The following is a 20,682-nucleotide window of genomic DNA, read 5'->3' as shown; positions in this document are numbered from 1 at the left end:
CTAATAAATTGTATTACGCTATACGCTTTCTTCTACAACTTACATTTTTTACTCAATGTTGTGTTTTGTGATATTCATTCAAATGGATGCACCTCCCTGCTGTTCATTCACTTTCCCTGCTCCAGAGTATTCTAGAAACATATTTGCCGTTCACTTTTTCATTCTATCTTCCATGACCGTTTGGACTACTATAGTTTTTTGCTCTTACCAAAAAATGCTTCTGTGAACATTCTTGTACATAAATTCATATTTGCGTGCTTGAGTGTTGCTCTAGAACAGTGGTTCTCAAAGTGTTGTCCTGCATCACAACTGTGCATCAGAATTTCCTGGAGAGCTCAGTAAACGTAGATTGCTGTCCCCATCCCCAGAGTTTCTGATTCAGTAGGTCTGTGATGGGGTCCAAATATTTGCATTGCTAATGAGATCCCAGGAGATACTGAAGCTGCTAGTACAGGACCTCTGCAACTGTAACAAAACATTTTTATGAAGTTTCAAATAACTTTTGATCAGTTTATTCCTAGATATCTTATGCATTTAGTAGCTTTGTCAATAGTATCTTTTAAAAATAAGATTATATATTTTTTCAAATGTTTGCTGCTGGAGTAGAAAAACACAACTGATTTTTGTATGGCAGTCTTCTAGACAGCAACTTTGCTTAATTTCAAAGGGGTAACAGCCAGACTATGTCCATATTTCTCTACTACAGCAAGTATTGCAAAATGCTGGAGTATCATCTATGGAACCCTTAGGAAAAGATATGGGCCACTTGGTCAAGTTGTCACTCAGATAAAAAAGCCAAAGGAAGGATATTCTCAGATCACAAAGTTTCAGACTCTCTTTTCTGCAGCTTGCTGGAGGCCATACTTCATAATATTAGGCATGAGTTAGAATAAAAAAAATATTGAATGGAGATGCTACTGCTAAGATGCATCTGAGACAACCACCGTTCAATAAGAAGTAAATATGAGCTCAAACAAGAAGGCTGCTTCTGCTATCTGGTTCACATGTCTAAAAAAAAATAGTAGTGCACAAAATAGATAAATATTCTGGAATATTTAGAACCTTAGATTTAAGAAACGAGAGAGGGGATGGGGCACCTGGGAGGCTCAGTTGGTTAAGCATCTGACTCCTGATTTTGACTCAGGTCATGATCTTAGGGTCTTGAGATCAAACCCGCAGCCGGGTTCCGAGCTCAATGGGGAGCCTGCTTGAGAGTCCCTCTCTCTCTCCCTCTTCTTCTCCCTCTGCCCCTCCCACCCCCACCCCCTCGAGCTTTTGCTCTCTAAAAAAAAAAGAAGGAGGAGGAGGAGGGGAAAGTGGAATCCAGTATGCAAACCCTCCTGTCTTTCATGCAAAGAAGTAACGAGCGTATTGTTTGTAAGAGATACACTGATAATTCTAGAAACTGGGAAATACTGTTATATTTAACCAATTGAGTAGAAATGTAGGTTTACATTCAACTTGTTTTAAAGCATCAAAGGAGACAATATTGTATGTGGAATAAAAGGTATATAGAGAAGAGATGACAAAGAAGTATTAAAAAAAGGGGGAAATAACTATATGTAATGATTATAATGAGTATAGTTATATAAATTCCCCATAGGCTCATATTGAATTAAAAACTTTAATAATATTTTACTTAGAATTTTTTAAACCAAAGTGCTACAAACGTGATTAGAAATAAAATGATGGTGACTTCATGCACAGAAAGTCTACTGAAGAGAACAGTTGTACTTGGGAAAATGTTTCTGAAGATTTTGCTTTGTATGGCAGGCCACAAAAAGGTATGCTTAAATCGACTACAAAAAAAAAAGTTTCTAAATCTCATTTATTGTATTTATCTATCAAATACTTGTATCGTGCTTATCATGGGCCAGCTATTATTCTAAGTGCTTTACAAAGAGGAACTCATTCTGTTAGTCAGGATCCTGGCAGGAAACAGATGGCACACTCAAACTGGATAAATCGAAGTGAATGGAACAAAAGGAATATTTACAAAGGTGTGAGTGGGATTTAGAAAACTGCAGTGCGGGACTGTGCAACCGGCTGTGCTGGCTCAGCAGGGAGCCCTTCCACCCCCAGGCCTGCCTGAAGGCACAAGCAGAGAGCATGGTTAGAGGGACCCAGAGAGTAACCACCCCCCCCACACCGTGGGTGGGTTGCAGACAACCATAGCCACCTGGCAGGGAGGGCGCGAGAACAAACACCCAGACCTCCGGTTCCTCCTGCCTCCCATCAGCCAAACAGGACAGAAAGCCAGAGGGCAAAGAGCTCAATGTTTCCACCTTTATGGGCCAGCCTCCCAGGGTCCAGAAGCAGGATGGAGAAGGGTCAGAGGAGGATCTGGGGAGGCAAAGGGAAGATACTCAGAACATTCATAATAACCCTACATATTAGCTACTATTGGTACATTTTTTTTTTTTTTTAATATAGTAACTGATGCACAGAGAGGTTAAATAACTTGCTCAAGACTGCACAGCTGGTAAAGAATAGATCCAGGATTTTAACCCGGTCAGTCTGGCTCCACTGTACAAGGCCTATCTCTCTTATCATTATTATACTGTAAGCTTATGTATCTTATTATAGTCATGCTCTATTTTTTTTATTTCTCCTAATGCTGTCTGATATACTGGGATTTAAATGGATGAAAAAAAGGCCATTGTAAGAGTCACTTCTGACTTCTTTCTACCACCTGTTAGAGGGCTGGGAGGCATTTTTATGTTATTGTAGACACTTAACTACCAAGACTCCCATTATGATTCATAGATCATTTTGAAAATTGAGCAATTTTCATGATAGGCATACTTCCCAGCAGCTTTTTAGTATACTTGGGAAGATTATAGCCAGAGGAAACACAGGAGGTGAAAATTTGGTCTCATTTATAAGTATTCAGTTGTAAATGTGGATTGTGGTTTCATTAAATTCGTACACTTGAAGTCTTTTTAATTTTCCAATAGAATTGTAAGAATCTGGCAATTCTTAATAATCAAGGTATAAATCCTTTCTAAGTTTTTTTTGGTAAATAATTTCAAATATTAAAATAACAATCATGAGTTTAATATAAAATAAATGTGTTCCAGCAAATAAACTAAAGCATTTCCTAGAGAGAAAAACATGTTTTCCTGCTGATTTCTATCATTAGCTTGGTATTCTCTTGAATAAACCACCTAGTAGGAGGTTCAGAATTGGGAGCCAGCACAAGGCTAAAATGATTGCCAAATCCAATACTGTTTTCCTGGAGGTTTTTGTGCTGTCAATGCTTTTTTATTTTTCCCCCCAAACTTTAGTGCTTCTTTATCCACCCTGCTGCCATCTTGTATGGCTGCCTTTTCCTCCACTTGTCTGCCACACACTCTGTGCCCAGGGGCTCTAGCCATCTCCCTCCTCCCTGTTTCTTTTCATACCCCCATTTCTTTTCATTTTGCTCTTCCTTCTGCCTTGAATGACCTCGTATATGTGGTAATTCCTGCTTTCCATTTGGGAGTGCAAATGCTACCTTCTGTGGGACGGCTTTCCCACCTCCCCTGCAAAGAAATCTTCACTCCCTTCTATGAGCTTCTAGGATCTTGTGTCCATATCTCTTCTAAGTCCTTACTATATCTTATTAACTTTACTTGTTTGTACCTCTTTGTATCCACCGAACTGTGACTTCTCAAAGGCCAAGACTATAGACTGCTAAGAGTTTTCAAAAAGTTGTTGAATGATCAGCTGTTACTGAACCGACTAAGAAGAATTAGTTCTAAGACTCTTGACCATCATACAAGGCCCAGAAATCCCTTCAAAGTCTATTTATGCTTTTCTGCGTCTGCCACCTGCAGGAAGAAATTTAGAGGATAGCGAAATAGCATGAAAAATCATACCCATCCTGCTTTGCATTTAATAATACTAGGATGTATGAGTTAAATACATGTCTGGTATAGTTCTTCAGTAGGTAGATTTAACACTTCTCATGAGAACTGAGATTCCCAAGTTATTAATAGCTTCCTTGGTGTTCAGCTTCTTATAACGATGCCCTCAGTAAATTCATTTAATTTTAAACACACTAAAAATTAAATTCATGCTCAAAACATTAAAAATGGTTAGGTATTATTTCTAATTACCTTCCTCTGAGTAATTTTTAAAATTAGAATATGAAGTGGGCCCATATCATCACAAATGGGGATGAAATTTTGGTTTAAAAAAATATTCTTCCACACCCTGAGTGTTGTAACAAACACATCTTTGTTTTAAATTTGTGTGTGAGAATTGATCTTTTTAAAAGAATGAGCGAGCCTCTTCCTGGATCTCTTTTTGGGTCTCAGGTGCTTCATCAATAGATGTTATTTCAAACTGCTCCAGTCTGAGTTTCTGTGGGGTCCACCCACCTACCCACCCAGTTTCTCCAATTATCATTACCCACACTGCTTCCTTTAAGTTCTGCTTATATTGAAGCAATCATTTCTTTCCTTTTATTCCCTCTACCACTGACTCCTGACCATTCCTCCCTCTAGTTTATCTGGGAATGGAACAGAGTGAGGCCAAGTTGACAGATCACTTAGCTTCTGCATGTGGTATTGGAGCTGGAGAAGTAACAGAAAGTACAGCCTTCCCTTTTCCCATCTCTCACAAGTGCATCATGGTGGATATGAACTCTCAGTAGCGTAGTATAACTTTAGTCCACTTGAGATGTAGTTCAGTGAAGATCTTTCATTGAGATGCCTTTTCATCTTTTCTCTCTGTGACCAGACTGGTCCCCAGCATTACTCAGCAGCTGAGATACTGTACATGGAAGAGTATTATTATCTATGAAGCATAGGAGGAAAGCATTGTCCTTACCAAAACTGTGAGTGAGCAAGGACATGTGTTAATGTTTTTGAAACTAGAATTAGTTCATTGTAAAGAAAAGTGTTTCATCAAGAGAGCTCAATATGCAATTTAAGGACTTAAAACTCAGTAATATTTTTCTTGGTTTCCAGAACTACATTCTTCTTTCCTGAGAATCCGTGGCTTAAAAAGTGTTATCTAAATCCTCACTTAATTGGGCTGATGAATTGGAATCTTTTGCTAAGTTATGAGTTTGACTTTCTAGTATTTTCTTTCCCCTCATCTGTCATATGGTATACATTTATTTTTAATATTAATATAAATTAAAATTAATTTTGCTGAGGCAATTTGGAAGAATTTTATACCATCCCATGAGGTAGCTGGAAATGCCCTGGAGTGGAACAAACTAGGGCTGGGACACTCTAATCTAGATTAATGTTAAAAGATACCAGGTCAGGGGGTGCCTGGGTGGTTCAGTTGGTTAAGCGTCTGACTCTTGGTTTCGGCTCAGGTCATGATCTCAGGGTCCTGAGATCAAGCCCCGTATCAGGCTCCACACTCAGTGTGGAGTCTACTTGAGATTTTCTCTCCCTCTTCCTCTGCCCCTCCCCCTGCTAGTGCTCGTTCTCCCCATCTCTCTCTCAAATAAATAAATAATTTTTTTTTTAAAAAAAAATAGACACCAGCTCAGGATTAATCATGTGTTTCTGTGCTTTCTATCATAAAATAGAGTGCTACCGGAGGTTGGGTTGCAAATAATAGTTAATCCCAATGTACTGAAACTAATATTTCATTCCTTAATATACCTCTGAAGTTAATTCTTGTGATGCAACTATGACTCATTTTTTTCTTCTGGCTTATAGCTTTTATTTGGATGTTAATAGTAAATGAATTATAGCTCATTTGGTAGCTTTTTAAATTATAGGGAAAAAATCTACCTCATGGTTTACTCAAATGAACAGTCCTCATATTTTAAAGAAGTAATTTACAACTAATAATTTACAACAAGATAGGTTTTGCTGTTAAAGAAAAAAGCGTAAGATGAATGATAAGTGCTTGGAGCTTTCCCTTGTTCTTAGCATGTTGGCAATTCCTGTCATTAATAAAAATACTTGGATTTAATGTGGCAAATTTCATTTTGGACATTTAAGGGACTTTAGAAGCATTTTTTTTCTTTTTTCTTTTTTTTCTTTTTTGGTTATTCTGCACAGCATTCCAGAACCATGGGTGCTCCACCTCAGAAGGAGAAATGGAGTTTTATTAGGAATTAAAAGTAGTTTTAGGACCTAATGTAAGTCAGCAAGCCTTTTGGAGGGGAAATAAAGATTACATCAAATTCCAATGGATTCTTCTCTACCAGCTCTCAGGGAAATGCTTCTCTTTGAGCCTAGAGGTGAAAGAAGCAAAGATGACCCTTTCTTTACTGCTTAAGAACGAGATGAATTATTCCACCATATGCAAACCCTCAAAATCCTTCTGTCTATGAGTTGAGGGTAGGTCAACATATGAACTATGAGCTGGAGATTGTTGCTTAATGAGTCATATTCTCAAAATGGTCTTTTTTTCCCCCATGCTGATAACTTGTGTTCTCTAAGCTATAATTTTCTACTGAGAAAACCGTGGGCCATCACCTCTGCTTGAATGAGGGCTTCCTGAAGGCTGGAGTTTTACTTTTTCATCTTCATATATTCAAGATCTAGAACCTGGCACAGGGGAATTCTCTCTCTCTCTCTCAGATACACACACACACACAAACACACACACCGATAAACCAGATGAATCAATGTCAGTAAGTTGTAGAGAACTATAACCCCTTCAGCCCTGTAAATAACATTTAGTATGCAAAGTGCAGCAATAGATTGAATCAGGGCTAGTTATCCCTGTTTCTTCCTAATGGTTAATGAATGATACTGCTTATCATCTCAAACAGCCTAATTCTTTTTTTTTTTTACTTAGTCTTCAACTCATTTACTTTTCTTTTCCTTCTAAATTTTATTTTATTATGTTATGTTAATCACCATACATTACATCATTATTTTTTGATGTGGTGTTCCATGATTCATTGTTTGCGTATAACACCCAGTGCTCCATGCAGAACGTGCCCTCTTTAATACCCATCACCAGGCTAAGCCATCCCCCCACCCCCCTCCCCTCTAGAACCCTCAGTTTGTTTCTCAGAGTCCATAGTCTCTCATGGTGCGTCTCCCCCTCCGATTTCCCCCCCTTCATTTTTCCCTTCCTACTATCTTCTTCTTTTTTTTTTAACATATAATGTATTATTTGTTTCAGAGGTACATGTCTGTGATTCATCAGTCTTACACAATTCACAGCACTCACCATAGCACATACCCTCCCCAGTGTCTATCACCCAGCCACTCCATCCCTCCCAACCCCCACTACTCCAGCAACCCTCAGTTTGTTTCCTGAGATTAAGAATTCCTCATATCAGTGAGGTCATATGATACTTGTCTTTCTCTGATTGACTTATTTCTCAACAGCCTAATTCTTGCTATTACTTGGGAACTCACTCCAATTTTCCCGTACATCTATCTGAACCTTAGCAAGAAAGCAGTCCCTGTGATTTAAGGCACAGTCCCAGGGAGCATGTCCTGTAGAGTCTCTACACTGGGTTCAGCAAAGACGACCGATACTTTCTCAGTCCCCTTAAATAGTCAACAATTCTGTGGCTTTCCTACAGCCTTGGCAGACACTGACAAAATGCTCTAGGACAGGACCTAGTTTTATTTTTCCCTTTGTAGCTAGACATGATCTTGTCATTGTTAGTAACAGCTTTTGAAAACATCGGGAGTGTTGAAGACAAAGGATACATGTGGTGATGAAATGGAGGGTAGGGTTGATTCCACACCTTGCAAGTGGATTAGATGCTAAAATCAGAGGTTGCCAGATTATACTGTACCTTGAAGGCATTGAGCTGGCCAAACAAAATAAAAAGAACCCTGCCTCTGCTCTTGTCCATGTAATTTATTCCTGTTTAGTTAACAGAAACATTGCTCTTCCAAATTTCCAGGTTAATCTTCAATTTTGTAATTACATTAGTAATTAGTATAAATTACCATAATTAATTGAGAATTAATTAACACAGCTGAGAATTCTTTATTCAAGAATTTTAAATATTGGGGTACCTGGGTGGCTCAGTTGGTTAAGCATCAGACTCTTGATTTTGGCTCGGGTCATGATCTCAAGGTCATGAGATCGAGCCCAGCATGGACATTGCTTAAGAGTTTCTCTCTCTCCCTCTCTAAAAAAAAAAAAGAAGAGAGAGAGAGAATTTTAAATATTATAGTGTTCTACATAAAAAAGCTAAAGATGATGATCAGACCTGAAATTATCACAAATGGTAGAAACCATTTATCCTTGGATACACCTAGGATATACTATTTTCTTTTATTCCTTTAAGGAGAGACAAAAGAGAGGTTATTTCCAAGCATTATTTTGTCATTCTAAATCTATATTTCTTTCCTAGATGACAGGACAATTATTAGTGATTAGAGTCATAGCTAAAAATATTCCCAATAAAAATACATAGAAATCCTAACTATTGCCTTAATTACCTCAAGGAAATGAGACTAAAGATGGCTCTTCTTTAGTAGGATATAATTCCGTGTCATAAATCCATATCTGGGGTATAACTCACAGGTTTAGATTCAGGGTGTAATAGGGATGCAGGACATGAATCCCATTAACGACAACACAGTAAACAATTTGATGTCACTTATTTTAGGCTCTGGATATGCCCCAGATCGAACATAATTTATTTAGTCTTTCTAAATAGATTTTCTTCGGTTTGGCTATAAAAACCATAGTTTATTAATGGGATTCCTATCTAAAGAGATGTCTTCATATGTATTAGCACACTCTAGAATTGCATCAAGTTACCTTGAAACCTATGCTAAAGATCCATTCTCTTTTTTTTTTTTTGGTCTACTTGAAAAAGTGGAAGGGATAGTGAGGTCCCGAATGCTGAGACTGGCTAGGGAGTCCCTTCCTCATTGATCCAAGAAAGATATGTTAGCATCCCAGAGAACAACGTTAAGACAGAAATCACACAGAGGGGATTATAAGGAAAAACCAGACCAGTGAGAGCCTTGTCATCCATCACAAAAGACTGCTCAGCTGCACTAAGAGAACAAGGATGTGGGGGAAGTTCTAGTTGGGTCCTCCTCCAGCCCCACCCCCGCCCCGCAATACACATTCTTTAAATACACAATAAGTTGGGAGGCTTTGAAATCTGGCTAAGTTGAAGCAAGCAATAGCAGGATACTCACACCAGTCTCCTAGGTCCTCCAGATCCACACAAAAGCCAGCCAGGTGCCAAGTCCAAGGAACCAGAAGCTTTAGATCTTATTTTCCAGTATGTCGACCAGAATGGAGAATGAAAGGGGACAGTCAAAAGAGGGTGACCATTCAGGGTGTCACCATTATTTCTGATGAGGCTAACAGCTTGGGTTTGGAAGCCGTGTTTAGATCCTCGCTTTACCACATACTAACTATGTAACTTCACCTCTGTAACTTTGAGTTTTATCATCTATACAGTGGGGATAATAACAGTACCTAACTCAGAGTTATTCTCAGAATACAAATAACAATAGCTAACATTTACCAAGCATTTTCCGTGTGCCCGGCATTGTGCAAATCTCCTGACGTTTGTTATCTGTCTTCATCCTGTTATTACTCTCCTCTTATAGACGAGGAAACTAAAGCTTGAAAAGATTGATGACCTTACCCAGACATTTACCTAAAAGGTGGCAAGGCCTCGAGGGAAAAAAAAATCCGTGTAGTATGTGACACAGAGCTAGTATCGCTAACCAGTCAAGAAATGACAACCATTATTATGCCCACATATCTATCTAAAAGTGTTATGACATCAAATACTCCAGCAAGAGCAGAGGGAGTGACAAACCTGCCATTGTCTTTGGGGCTGGATAGCCAGCAACCCCAGCTGTGGATAAGACGACACTAGCATTTTGCACTGTGCTGTAGAGATCAGTCCATGGGACCTCTTTAGCACAGATCTCAGGTTTCTGCATTTTGTCCTAATAAATAAAGCACAGGACTGAGATGGAGGAACATTGTGTTCTAGCCCCGTGGTGGAGTACACCTTAATTGCATACCCAAGCGGAGGTATGTCAGCCATGTGACATCCCGGAAGACCAACAATCAGGGCACGTTCCTACCTGATGAATTTTCTCTCAGGGGTGGGCATCACTGGAGATAAGAATCTCTGCTCCGGGACACGAAGGTGGGTGTAGGACGTGATGGAGCTGCTCTGGTTCTCCCCCCCAGCTGAGACATTACCGGAACAGGTATAGACACAAAGGGAAAAACCAAGAATATTGATCTTATTTTTAAATTCTCTTCATTTCTTAGATTGAGATGAATGACACGTTCAGCTGAAATAGCCAGTGGAAAAAAGAGATTGCTCTCATAAATTGAAATTATTTTAAACAAATAAAGTGTAGAATGCTACATTTCCCAGTATATTATTTTTGCCATCATTTCTTCCTCAGGGCCGGCCCCCAGAAATTCAAACAGAAAAAAAGCATTCTCGTGAAGATGGGTTGTCTCATATCTTCAACAAAATTACTACCAACCTCTCTGAATGATTCCATAGGTGAGCCTTTCATCAATGACAAAGGAAATTCAGGACGCCAAGAGGATGATATTTTCTTATAGAATCTAGCAAGATGATGTGTAAGGATTTCAGATGTGTAGTTCCTATTAAAGTTAACAAGAGTTGTGCTGTTAAAACCTCCTCATGACACTTTGCATTATATCCTGAGAAGTCTGAAGAAGGTGCCAAAGGATCATCAAAATACCAGCCTCACTTTGATAAACTTGTCACCAGGTAAAATAAAATACGTGTATGTTTGCTTCTTTTTCTCTGAAATATAAAGTAATTATGACTATATAAAAACCTTTTACCATAACTAATTAACTAGAAGCTCCTCATAAACTATGTGTCGACAGCACTGTATGCCTAATTATCTTTTTTCGCTTCAGAATTGTGATGTTGAATAATGAAGAAAACATTACCTGATGAAGTCTTTTATTTTATGATGATATCTCTGGAGACAGAGGAGACACAAAGGCTTAAATGCCAGCTTCAATTACATCTTGGCCTTGGCAAGCTTTCAGCTGGTTTTGATTTGCATGGAAACCACACTATTTTTAAAATCTTAGAGAAAGGGGGTGGAGGGAAGAGGAAGAAGGGGAAGGAAGGAAGGAAGGAAGGAAGGAAGGAAGGAAGGAAGGAAGGAAGAAAGGGAGGAAGGAAGGAAGGAAGGAAGGAAGGAAGGAAGGAAAGAAGGGAAGGGAAGGGAAGGGAAGGGTAGGGTGGGAGTAAGGAAGGGAGGGAAGGAGGGGGGAAAGGATTGTAGTAATTATAAAATGGTCTCTATAGCCATTCAAGCGCTCTCAATCCTAGGCCTGAGAAACCCTTGTCATATGTAGACAGTCAGACTATAGCTGTTTACTTCCAGTCTATTCTGTTGGGCACTGTGGCTTGGGTTTTGCCAATTCCATTAAAATGTCTCTTCTCTCCCTGCTCCATAATGAACCACTCTAACTAACTCAAAGCAGACAAGCATGAACTTATATGACAGAAACAGGAAGGTGGGCATTTTTTTTTTTTTTTGGCATATGTATAATTTTTTTTTTAACTTTTGAAAGTGATGGCTCAAATCCATCCCTGCAGGCACTTATGTGTAGGACCAGACATGCTAGAGAGGGCATTTTCAGTACTTGCGTATTCCCAAGGCTGTGCCCACCTTCCAAGTATTTCTCCACTTCTGTCAGAGCTCAGGAGTATATTTCAAGCCAAGCGTTGGCTATTAAACAGCACTTTCCTTGCACATGAGGCCAACCCTGTCTTTGGATACTCCATGCAAGGTCCATTAAAGTCTAGGAGATCTGCCAGAGGGTGGGATTTCAGGAGTACTCAGCTACAATTGGGGTTTCCCACAGGCTTGATCTCTTCTCCCAGTGGTCCATTTGTCTGATGTTTTCATGCTTGCATAGTTTGGTTGGAATCTTCTAACACAGTGTTTCCTACACTATGATGTAAATATGAATCACCGGGTGTCTAGTTAAAATGCAGATTCTGCTTCAGGATCTCTGAGATGAGACCAGAAGTCCTGTACTTTTATCAAGCTTCCAAGTGATGCTGGTATCACTGGTCCAGTCCATTGCTGGTATTACTCCGAGTAGCGAGGGTTCCATTCCTGCAAGCAAGCTCCAGGACTTTCTCCCCCAAAATAAACCCTTTCTCTTCCTCCTCAGTTCTTCTCTGAAATCTGGGAGCATGGAGCGGCAATACTTGGTATTGATCTTGGTACTTAGGCAGCCTCATTCTTGTCTGATGGATAAATGCTTCCCGTGTGTAAGGCTCATCTTCCCAAGCAGATTCCAAGCTCTGCTTCCTCCTTCCTTTGCCTCCTGACAGCTGCAACAAGGATGACACCAAGAGCACAGAGACCATGTAACTACTTGTTGAAGAGAATTGAGCTTGATCAGATTGCATTGGCTATGATTTCTTGTGCCATCTCAAGAGTACATTTCTTTCCAAACAGTATTCATAGACTACATCAGAGCTTTATGGGAAGTTTCATATTTTAAAATGTTTAGAGCAGTAATTCTCAAATAAGCTATCAAGTTCTAGCAGTGGATAGTAGACCTTACCCACCACCCCAATCCCACCTCCCAGCCCTCAAACAAACAAGCCAAAACAGGGACAAAAATACAACCAGCAACTGACTCTTTTTTTTTTTAAGTAGTTTTTTTTTTTTAAGATTTTATTTATATATTTATTGGAGAGAGAACACGCACATGTGAACAGGAGGAAGGGCAGAGGGAGAAGGAGAGAATCCAAGCCGACTCCACGCTCAGCACAGAGCCTGACATGGGGCTCAATCCCATGTCCCTGAGATCGTGAACTGAGCTGAAACCACCAGTTGGATGCTTAACCGACTGAGACACCCAGGTGCCCCTGGCAACTGATGCTTTATTTTCCCCTTCCCTGAAGAACTCTACCAACTTCCCCATCATCGCCTAGCCCATCTTAAGACCCTAAGAAAAGTGAAATAGTATCTTTTCCTCATTAAAAGAAAATGGAGAATCTTATTTTGATAAATGTGTAATGAATCCCTACTTATTATCCCTTATTATCCTCTTCCAGCTAAATGGGTTGAATTTAGATGCCCCTCATCTAACTTCAAAGAAAAATAAGTCTTCTACATAAAGTATCCTGTCATCTGCGAAGAGAGAGAGTTTGACTTCTCCTTTGCCAATTTGAATACATTTTCTTTTTTTTTTTTTTAAGATTTTATTTATTTATTTGACAGAGAGAGACACAGCGAGAGAGGGAACACAAGCAGGTGGAGTGGGAGAGGGAGAAGCAGGCCTCCCGCGGAGCAGGGCGCCCGATGCGGGGCTCGAGCCCAGGACCCTGGGATCATGACCTGAGCTGAAGGCAGACACTTAACGACTGAGCCACCCAGGTGCCCCTACATTTTATTTCTTTTTGTTGTCCGATTGCTGTTGCTAGGACTCCTAGTACTATGTTGAAAAATAGTGGTGAGAGTGGGCATCCTTGACGTGTTCCTGAACTTCAGGGAGAGGCTCTCAGCTTTTCTCCATTGAGGATGATATTCACTGTGGGTTTTTCATAGATGGATTTTATGAACTTGAGGAATGTTCCCTCTATCCCTATACTCTGAAGAGTTTTAATCAGGAAAGGATGCTGTATTTTGTCAAATGCTTTTTCTACATCAATTGAGAGGACCACATGGTTCTTCTCTCTCCTCTTATTAATGTGTTCTATCACATTGATTGATTTGCAAATGTTGAACCACCCTTGCATCCTGGGGAAAGATTCCACTTGGTCGTGGTGAATGATCCTTTCAATGTGTTGTTGGATCCTATTAGCTAGGATTTTGTTGAGAATTTTGGAATCCATATTCATCAGGGATATCGGTCTGAAATTCTCCTTTTTGGTGGGGTCTTTGCCTGGTTTGGGGATTAAGGTAATGCTGGCCTCATAGAATGAGTCTGGAAGCTTTCCTTCTGTTTCTATTTTTTGAAACAGCTTCAGGAGAATAGGTATTCTGAATACCTGAATGTTTGGTAGAATTCCCCAGGGAATCCATCAGGCCCTGGACTCTTGTTTTTTGGGACATTTTTGATCACTGCTTCAATCTCATTACTGGTTATTGGTCTATTCAGATTGTCAATTTCTTCCTGTTTCAGTCTTGGCAGTTTATAGGTCCAGGAAGGCATCCATTTCTTCCAGGTTGTTTAATTTATTGGCATATAGTTGTTGATAATAATTTCTAATAGTTTCTATTTCCTTGGTGTCAGTCGTGATCTCTCCCCTTTCATTCATAATTTTATTAATTTGGGTCCTTTCTCTTTTCTTTTGGATAAGTCTGGCCAGTGGTTTATCAATCTTATTAATTCTTTCAAAGAACCAGCTTCTAGTTTCATTGATCTGATCTACTGTGTTTCTGGTTTCTAATTCTTTGATCTCTGCTCTAATCTTAATGATTTCTCTTCTAATGCGTGGCTTAGGCATCATTTGTTGCTTTTTCTCTAGTTCTTTAAGGTGTAAAGTTGGTGAATTCAGGATTTTTCTCTTTTTTTGAGTGAGGCTTGGATGGCTATGTATTTCCCCCTTAGGACCACCATTGCGGTATCCCATAGGTTTTGGACCAATGTGTTTTCGTTCTCATTGGTTTCCATGAATTGTTTAAGTTCTTCTTTGATTTCCTGGTTGACTCAAACATTCTTGAGCAGAGTGGTCTTTAGCTTCCAACTGTTTGAATTTCTTCCAAATTTTTTCTTGTGATTGAGTTCCAGTTTTAAAGCAATATGGCTGAGAATATGCAGGGAATAATGTCAATCTTTTGGTATCGTTGAGACCTGATTTGTGACCCAGTATGTGGTCTATTCTGGAGAAAGTTCCGTGTGTGCTGGAGAAGAATGAATATTCTGTTGTTTTAGGGTGGAATGTTCTGTATATATCTATGAGGTCCATCTGGTCCAGTGTGTCATTCAAAGCTCTTGTTTCTTTGTTGATTTTCTGCTTAGATGATCTATTGCTGAGAATGGAGTATTGAGGTCTCCTACAATTGATGTATTATTATCATATTATCAATATGACTCTTTATTTTGGTTAACAGTTGGCTTATGTAGATGGCTTCTCCCATGTTGGGGGCATAGCTTTTTACAATTGTTAGATCTTCTTGTTGGATAGACCCTGTAAGAATGATATAGTGTCCTTCTGTGTCTCTAACTACAGTCTTTAGCTTCAAATCTAATTTGTCTGATATAAGAATTGCTACCCCAGCTTTCTTTTGAGGTCCTTTGGCATGGAAGATGGATCTCCATCCCTTCACTTTTCTCTAACACCATACACAAAGATAAACTCAAAATAGATGAAAGACCTCAATGTGAGACAGGAATCCATCAAAATCCTAGAGGAGAACATAGGCAGTAACCTCTTTGACATTGCCCACAGCAACTTTTTTCAAGATACATCTCCAAAGGCTAGTGAAGCAAAAGCAAAAATGAACTTTTGGGACTTCATCAAGATAAAAAGCTTCTGCACAGCAAAGGAAACAGTCAATAAAACAAAGAGGCAACCCACAGAATGGGAGAAGATATTTGCAAATGACACTACAGACAAACATCTGATTTCCAAGATCTGTAAAGAACTTCTCAAACTCAACACCCAAAAAACAAACAATCAAGTCAAAAAGTGGGCAGAAGACATGAACAGACACTTCTCAAAAGAAGACATACAAATGGTTAACAGACACATGAAAAAATGTGCATCATCATTAGCCTTCAGGGAAATTCAAATCAAAACCACATTGAGATACCACCTTACACCAGTCAGAATGGCAAAAATTGACAAGGTAAGAAACAACAAATGTTGGAGAGCTTGTGGAGCAAGGGGAACCCTCTTACACTGTTGGTGGGAATGCAAGTTGGTACAGCCACTTTGGAAAACAGTGTGGAGGTGCATCAAAAAATTAAAAATAGAGCTACCCTATGACCCAGCAATTGCACTCCTGGGTATTTACCCCAAAGACACAGATGTAGTGAAAAGAAGGGCCATATGCACCCCAATGTTCCTAACAGCAATGTCCACAATAGCCAAACTGTGGAAAGAGCCGAGATGCCCTTCAACAGATGAATGGATAAAGAAGATGTGGTCCATATATACAATGGAATATTACTCAGCCATCAGAAAGGATGAATACCCAACTTTTACATCAACATGGATGGGACTGGAGGAGATTATGCTAAGTGAAATAAGTCAAGCAGAGAAAGTCAATTATCATATGGTTTCACTTATTTGTGGAACATAAGGAATAGCATGGAGGACATTAGGAGAAGGAAGGGGAAAATGAAGGGGGGGAAATCGGAGGGGGAGATGAACCACGAGAGACTATGGACTCCGAGAAACAAACTGAGGGTTTTAGAGGGGAGGGGGGTGGGGGGATGGGTTAGCCCGGTGATGGGTATTAAGGAGGGCATGTACTGCATGGGGCACTGGGTGTTATACAAAAACAATGAATCATGGATCACTACATCAAAAACTAATGATGATGATGGTGATTAACATAACACAATAAAATTAAATTAAATTTTAAAAAAAGAAAAATAAGTCTTCTGGTTTTTCCTGCTATCATTCCATCTTTGTGTAATACCCTCCAACTTCCCCACTTCTTCTTTGCCTACCCACTTCTACACACACACACACACACACACACATGTGGGTCCAATGTAAACCCCCTTCTCAGTTAGATTTCCCTCCTCACTACCACAGCCTGAGGAGTGTCACTCTCCTCACAGATTGTAGAGCTGCAATTATATGAGGAATGTATTCGGCCATTCATTGTGTAGTATCCTGTGCCATATTTTTCTTTTTTTTCTTGGCCTGCTATTTATGTATTTTATTGTTAGTTAACTTTAAACATATTTATACCTTATGAAAAGATGCTAGATTAGGGGCACCTGGGTGGCTCAGTCAGTTAAGCATCTGCCTTCAGCTCAGGTTCTGATTGCAGGTCCTGGGATCGAGTGCCCACATCGGGCTCCCTACTCAGCGGGGCGTCTGCTTCTCCCTCTCCCTCCTCGCTCCTGCTCTCTGTCTCTCTCTCTCTCTTTCAAATAAATAAATAAAATCTTTAAAAAAAAGATGCTAGATTAAAATTTGCTAAAGAAATTCCATATGACCTATACCTCTGCCCCTCTTTGGGTCTAGCATTCATTCATCCACTCGACAATTAATTTTAGAGCACCATAACAGTGGAGTGATTGATTAATAACTAAAATAAGGTGAAATACACATACATAATTGAATATAATACTGGATATTTCACAATCCGAGTACTTTCACATATAACATCACATTGCCCTTGTGACACCCTTCTAAAGCAGATGGAAAAAGGTAATATGTCATGCAAAGCATTTAATTAGTAAATTCACTTTGACAGTGTTTAAAGTTAAGATGTGGAAAAAAAAGATATGAAGTGGAATAATATAAAATTTAACTATGACATGTCAAACAAACTCTTGGAGCAGATACATAAAAATACCAAAGAACAATGATTCAAAAACTAAACAACAGTGGATCAATTTATGGCTTATTTAACCAAATCAGCAATCTGGAAAGAGTACCTCTTAAATTTCAACTGAAAGCTTGACAGAGAGTAAGACAGCCTGGCCTCCATGGTTAATAAATTCCATAAGTAGAGAGCAAACATTAAAAATGCCCCGTAGCTCAATGTCTTCAGCCAAAAAGAACTAATCCAATTGACTGAGACCAAAGAAGACGACAGGGATGTATGGTTCCAGAATGTCTCTGAGGTATTCAAAACCAAGTCAATTTAAGGACTTGTAAGTTAATAACTAGGACTTTGCACATAATCCTGTACTTTACAGGTAGCCAGTGAAGGTTTTTTACAACCAGAGTAATGTGATTTTCATGCCTGATGTCAGTCAGAATGTCAGAAACTGAGTTCCAGACCAAGAGAAGTTCCTTGAGCAGTCCATTAGGAGAGTCCCCCAGAATCCCCGCATGTGGTCATAACACAGAGCCCTAGTAAGACGGGAGGTCATAAGCACATGTCGAGATGTGAGAGCAGTGGAGATCAGCCACAGGAAAGGCTGGTTTCTAGGGCCTTTAAAAGTGTATTTGGTAAATAATTAAATAGGAAGCCTAAAAGATATGTCAGGATCAAAGATTAAGTGCAAATTCATAATAGAAATCTTGAGAGCTAACAACCTTCAAAGCTACAGTTCTGGGCAATTTACGGATTTGCAGTAATGGTGAGAACCCAGAAGCAGTAAGAGTTTCTTCTTGGTGTGATTCATCATTGGCTTTAATAGTTAGGCAGAGAATATCCGGAGGTTAGGTGGTTGGAGAATGAATTTAAGTTTCAACGGGTGAGAGTGACTACTTTTTTCATACTACATAATGTTAGATGAATATTTTAAATGCATTGATTGGATTCCTTTAAAAAAAAAAAAAAACGGTCCAAGAGCTCTGTGTGTGTGTGTGTGTGTGTGTGTATTTTAATTTCTAGTGCAAGTATTGTAATGTAATATAAGATCGTTACAGGTTTGCTATTGACATGTTTCAAAAAATAAAATAGGAAAAGCAAGAAAGCCATTAATGGGACATCTAACCTGTTCCAACAATACATTCTTTTATTCTCATTTAATATTACAATTTAATATTTTAATATTTAATGGTATTAGCTGCAAGCATAAACCAGGAAAGGGAAGCTCAGGGAACAGAGTATGCTACGCTAGCTCCCAGCCCCTCAAACCTCATCTACAGACCAGCAACGCCAACATCACTTGGGAAGTGATTGGAAATGTAGAATATACAGCCCCACCCCAGACTTACTGAATCAGAATCTGTCTTCATCAGTAACTGTAGAGTTCCGAAAGATCCCTTCTATGTGTCACTTGAATGTGTTCCCATAGAAAACCTGGGGGAGAAGGCAGACCAGTGATGTGGCCAAGCTCAGAGCTTGCCAGCCATCCCTGCTTCACACATGAGCAGCAGGCGAACGGCCCCAGGAAGTGTGTACATACCTGTGTGTGGCATACAGAAGTGCCATGTGGGTGAAAAAGGAAGAAATGAGATGACTTTGGCTGGCTCTGGCAAGGAGCACAGGAGCTCGTGGGCTCTCAGGAAGAGTCACTCCACAAAAATTTACTGAGCAACAATCATCTACTATGAAAAGAGGTTAAGACAGGAGGTTCTGGAGCCAGATTGCCTGGATTTAACTCCAGGCCTGCTTCATAACCTTGAGTAACTTAATCTCTTTATCCCTCAGTTTCCCCACTTATAAAATGGGAACGCTAATGGAGCTGTGGGGAGGCGTACAGAAAGAGCTCAGTGGCTGCTAACGGTCATCATTACCCACGTTGTGCTGTGGACCTTGGACAGTGTGGAACAAGACTCACGCGCCTTTGCCCTCCCATCAGGGAGCTCAGCTCGTAGAGGAGGAGGCAGACTCTGTTAGACACAACCATGAGAAGTGCTTTGCAAGAAACGTTTGGAGAACTGTGGAAACACAGGTAAGAGAGGAGCCCGATTTTATCAAAGAAACCAGGGAACATTGCTATGTAATTGACCTTTCATCGTGGTCTCAAGTTTTGGTCGGGAGGGTCTTCCCAGTGGCAAGAACAGTGTTAAAACCCCTAGCAAGGAAGTGAACCCCGGAGACCCAAGAGTGGCCTGGAAGGCGAATGCAGAGAGCCAAGTGCTTCTGGCGCCAGGAGGTGTAGGCAACCTAGCACCGCCCCCGCGAAAGCACCCGGAAGTGCTGGATACAGAACAAAAATGTTCTCTTTACTGTAGCGCAGAAGTCATATGAGTGGGAAACCCTCAGTGGCTGGAATTGAAGATGAAACTGGGAAAAGCAGTGAGCTATGCAGCAGTTGCCCCTCTAGGGGTTACTGATCTCAGTAACCCCAAGGTTTGGCTAACAGACGATGAGACCTTGGGCCACAGGAGGTGAGCTGTTGGGGCTGGAACGCCCTCCGTGAAGCTGAGACATGCAAAGAATGGATAGGAAAACTCATTCACTAGCACGGCAACAGAATGAGGATGTAGTCTGCCTTTTTGGGTGGAGAAAAAATGACAGACCAATGGATTCATATTTCAAAAAGTTCATTCTAGCTGCAGGTTGGAGGAGAGCAAAAGCGAGTTAAGAAGCTCAACGTTCAGGTAAGGTAGTCTGGTGGCTTGGACGGGGCAGTGGCAGGGGAGCCAGTCCACGTGACTGGTAGCATGATTAATTCCAGGTTCAAAATCGTCGCCATCAGTGAAGAATGGAACTCAACAAGCAGCTGATAAAATGCCTCAGGAAAACAAAAGAGATCAATGACAAGGGTTGGGTTTCCAGAGACCGCAACAGTAGAGGGCAATAGGATCCAGGTTGCACAAAATTTGGCAAACTCAGTGCAGGATAACCCAGGCCAGGAGAAGAATCACTAGGGTTAGACAGGAGGGATGCTTTGCACTTTGGAGGACAGCCATCATGGCCAACCCTGCAGGGGAAAGCGCTTCAGAGTAGCCCAGGGTAATGAGGGTGGTCTTTGGGCTCATCGCTGGAGCTGAGACTTCAAAGAAAATTTTGGAAGGGACTGAGAATACCACCAAAAGTGCAACGTCACTGACACAAAATTGTTTCAGGCTAGGAGACCAAGTAGTTTAGCTGAGCCTCTCATATATCCATACAGCCAGAAGAAATGATAGGCATAAGACCCAATGTGTGGTCTGTGGACCAGCAGCACCAGCCTCACCTGGACATCCCACCCAGGCCTCCAGAGTGA

At 40.3% G+C, this 20,682-nt stretch overlaps 1 long non-coding RNA gene across 1 annotated transcript; it reads right to left on the bottom strand.

Moving 5' to 3' along the window:
* Nucleotides 1-1,692: 1,692 nt before the first annotated feature.
* LOC118544589 (uncharacterized) lies at nucleotides 1,693-10,114 on the bottom strand. The gene is made up of 3 exons (XR_004921667.2): nucleotides 9,999-10,114; nucleotides 9,090-9,164; nucleotides 1,693-2,343 (listed from the first exon to the last, which is right to left on the bottom strand). It is a non-coding gene; the product is annotated as an uncharacterized LOC118544589 (long non-coding RNA).
* Between the last annotated feature and the right edge of the window lie 10,568 nt (nucleotides 10,115-20,682).

This window comes from Halichoerus grypus, chromosome 7, assembly GCF_964656455.1.
Source record: "Halichoerus grypus chromosome 7, mHalGry1.hap1.1, whole genome shotgun sequence".
In the NCBI taxonomy this organism is placed as follows: Eukaryota; Metazoa; Chordata; class Mammalia; order Carnivora; family Phocidae; genus Halichoerus; species Halichoerus grypus.
Note: the sequence above shows the minus strand (reverse complement) of the source record. Positions and strands in the feature narration are given on the sequence as shown.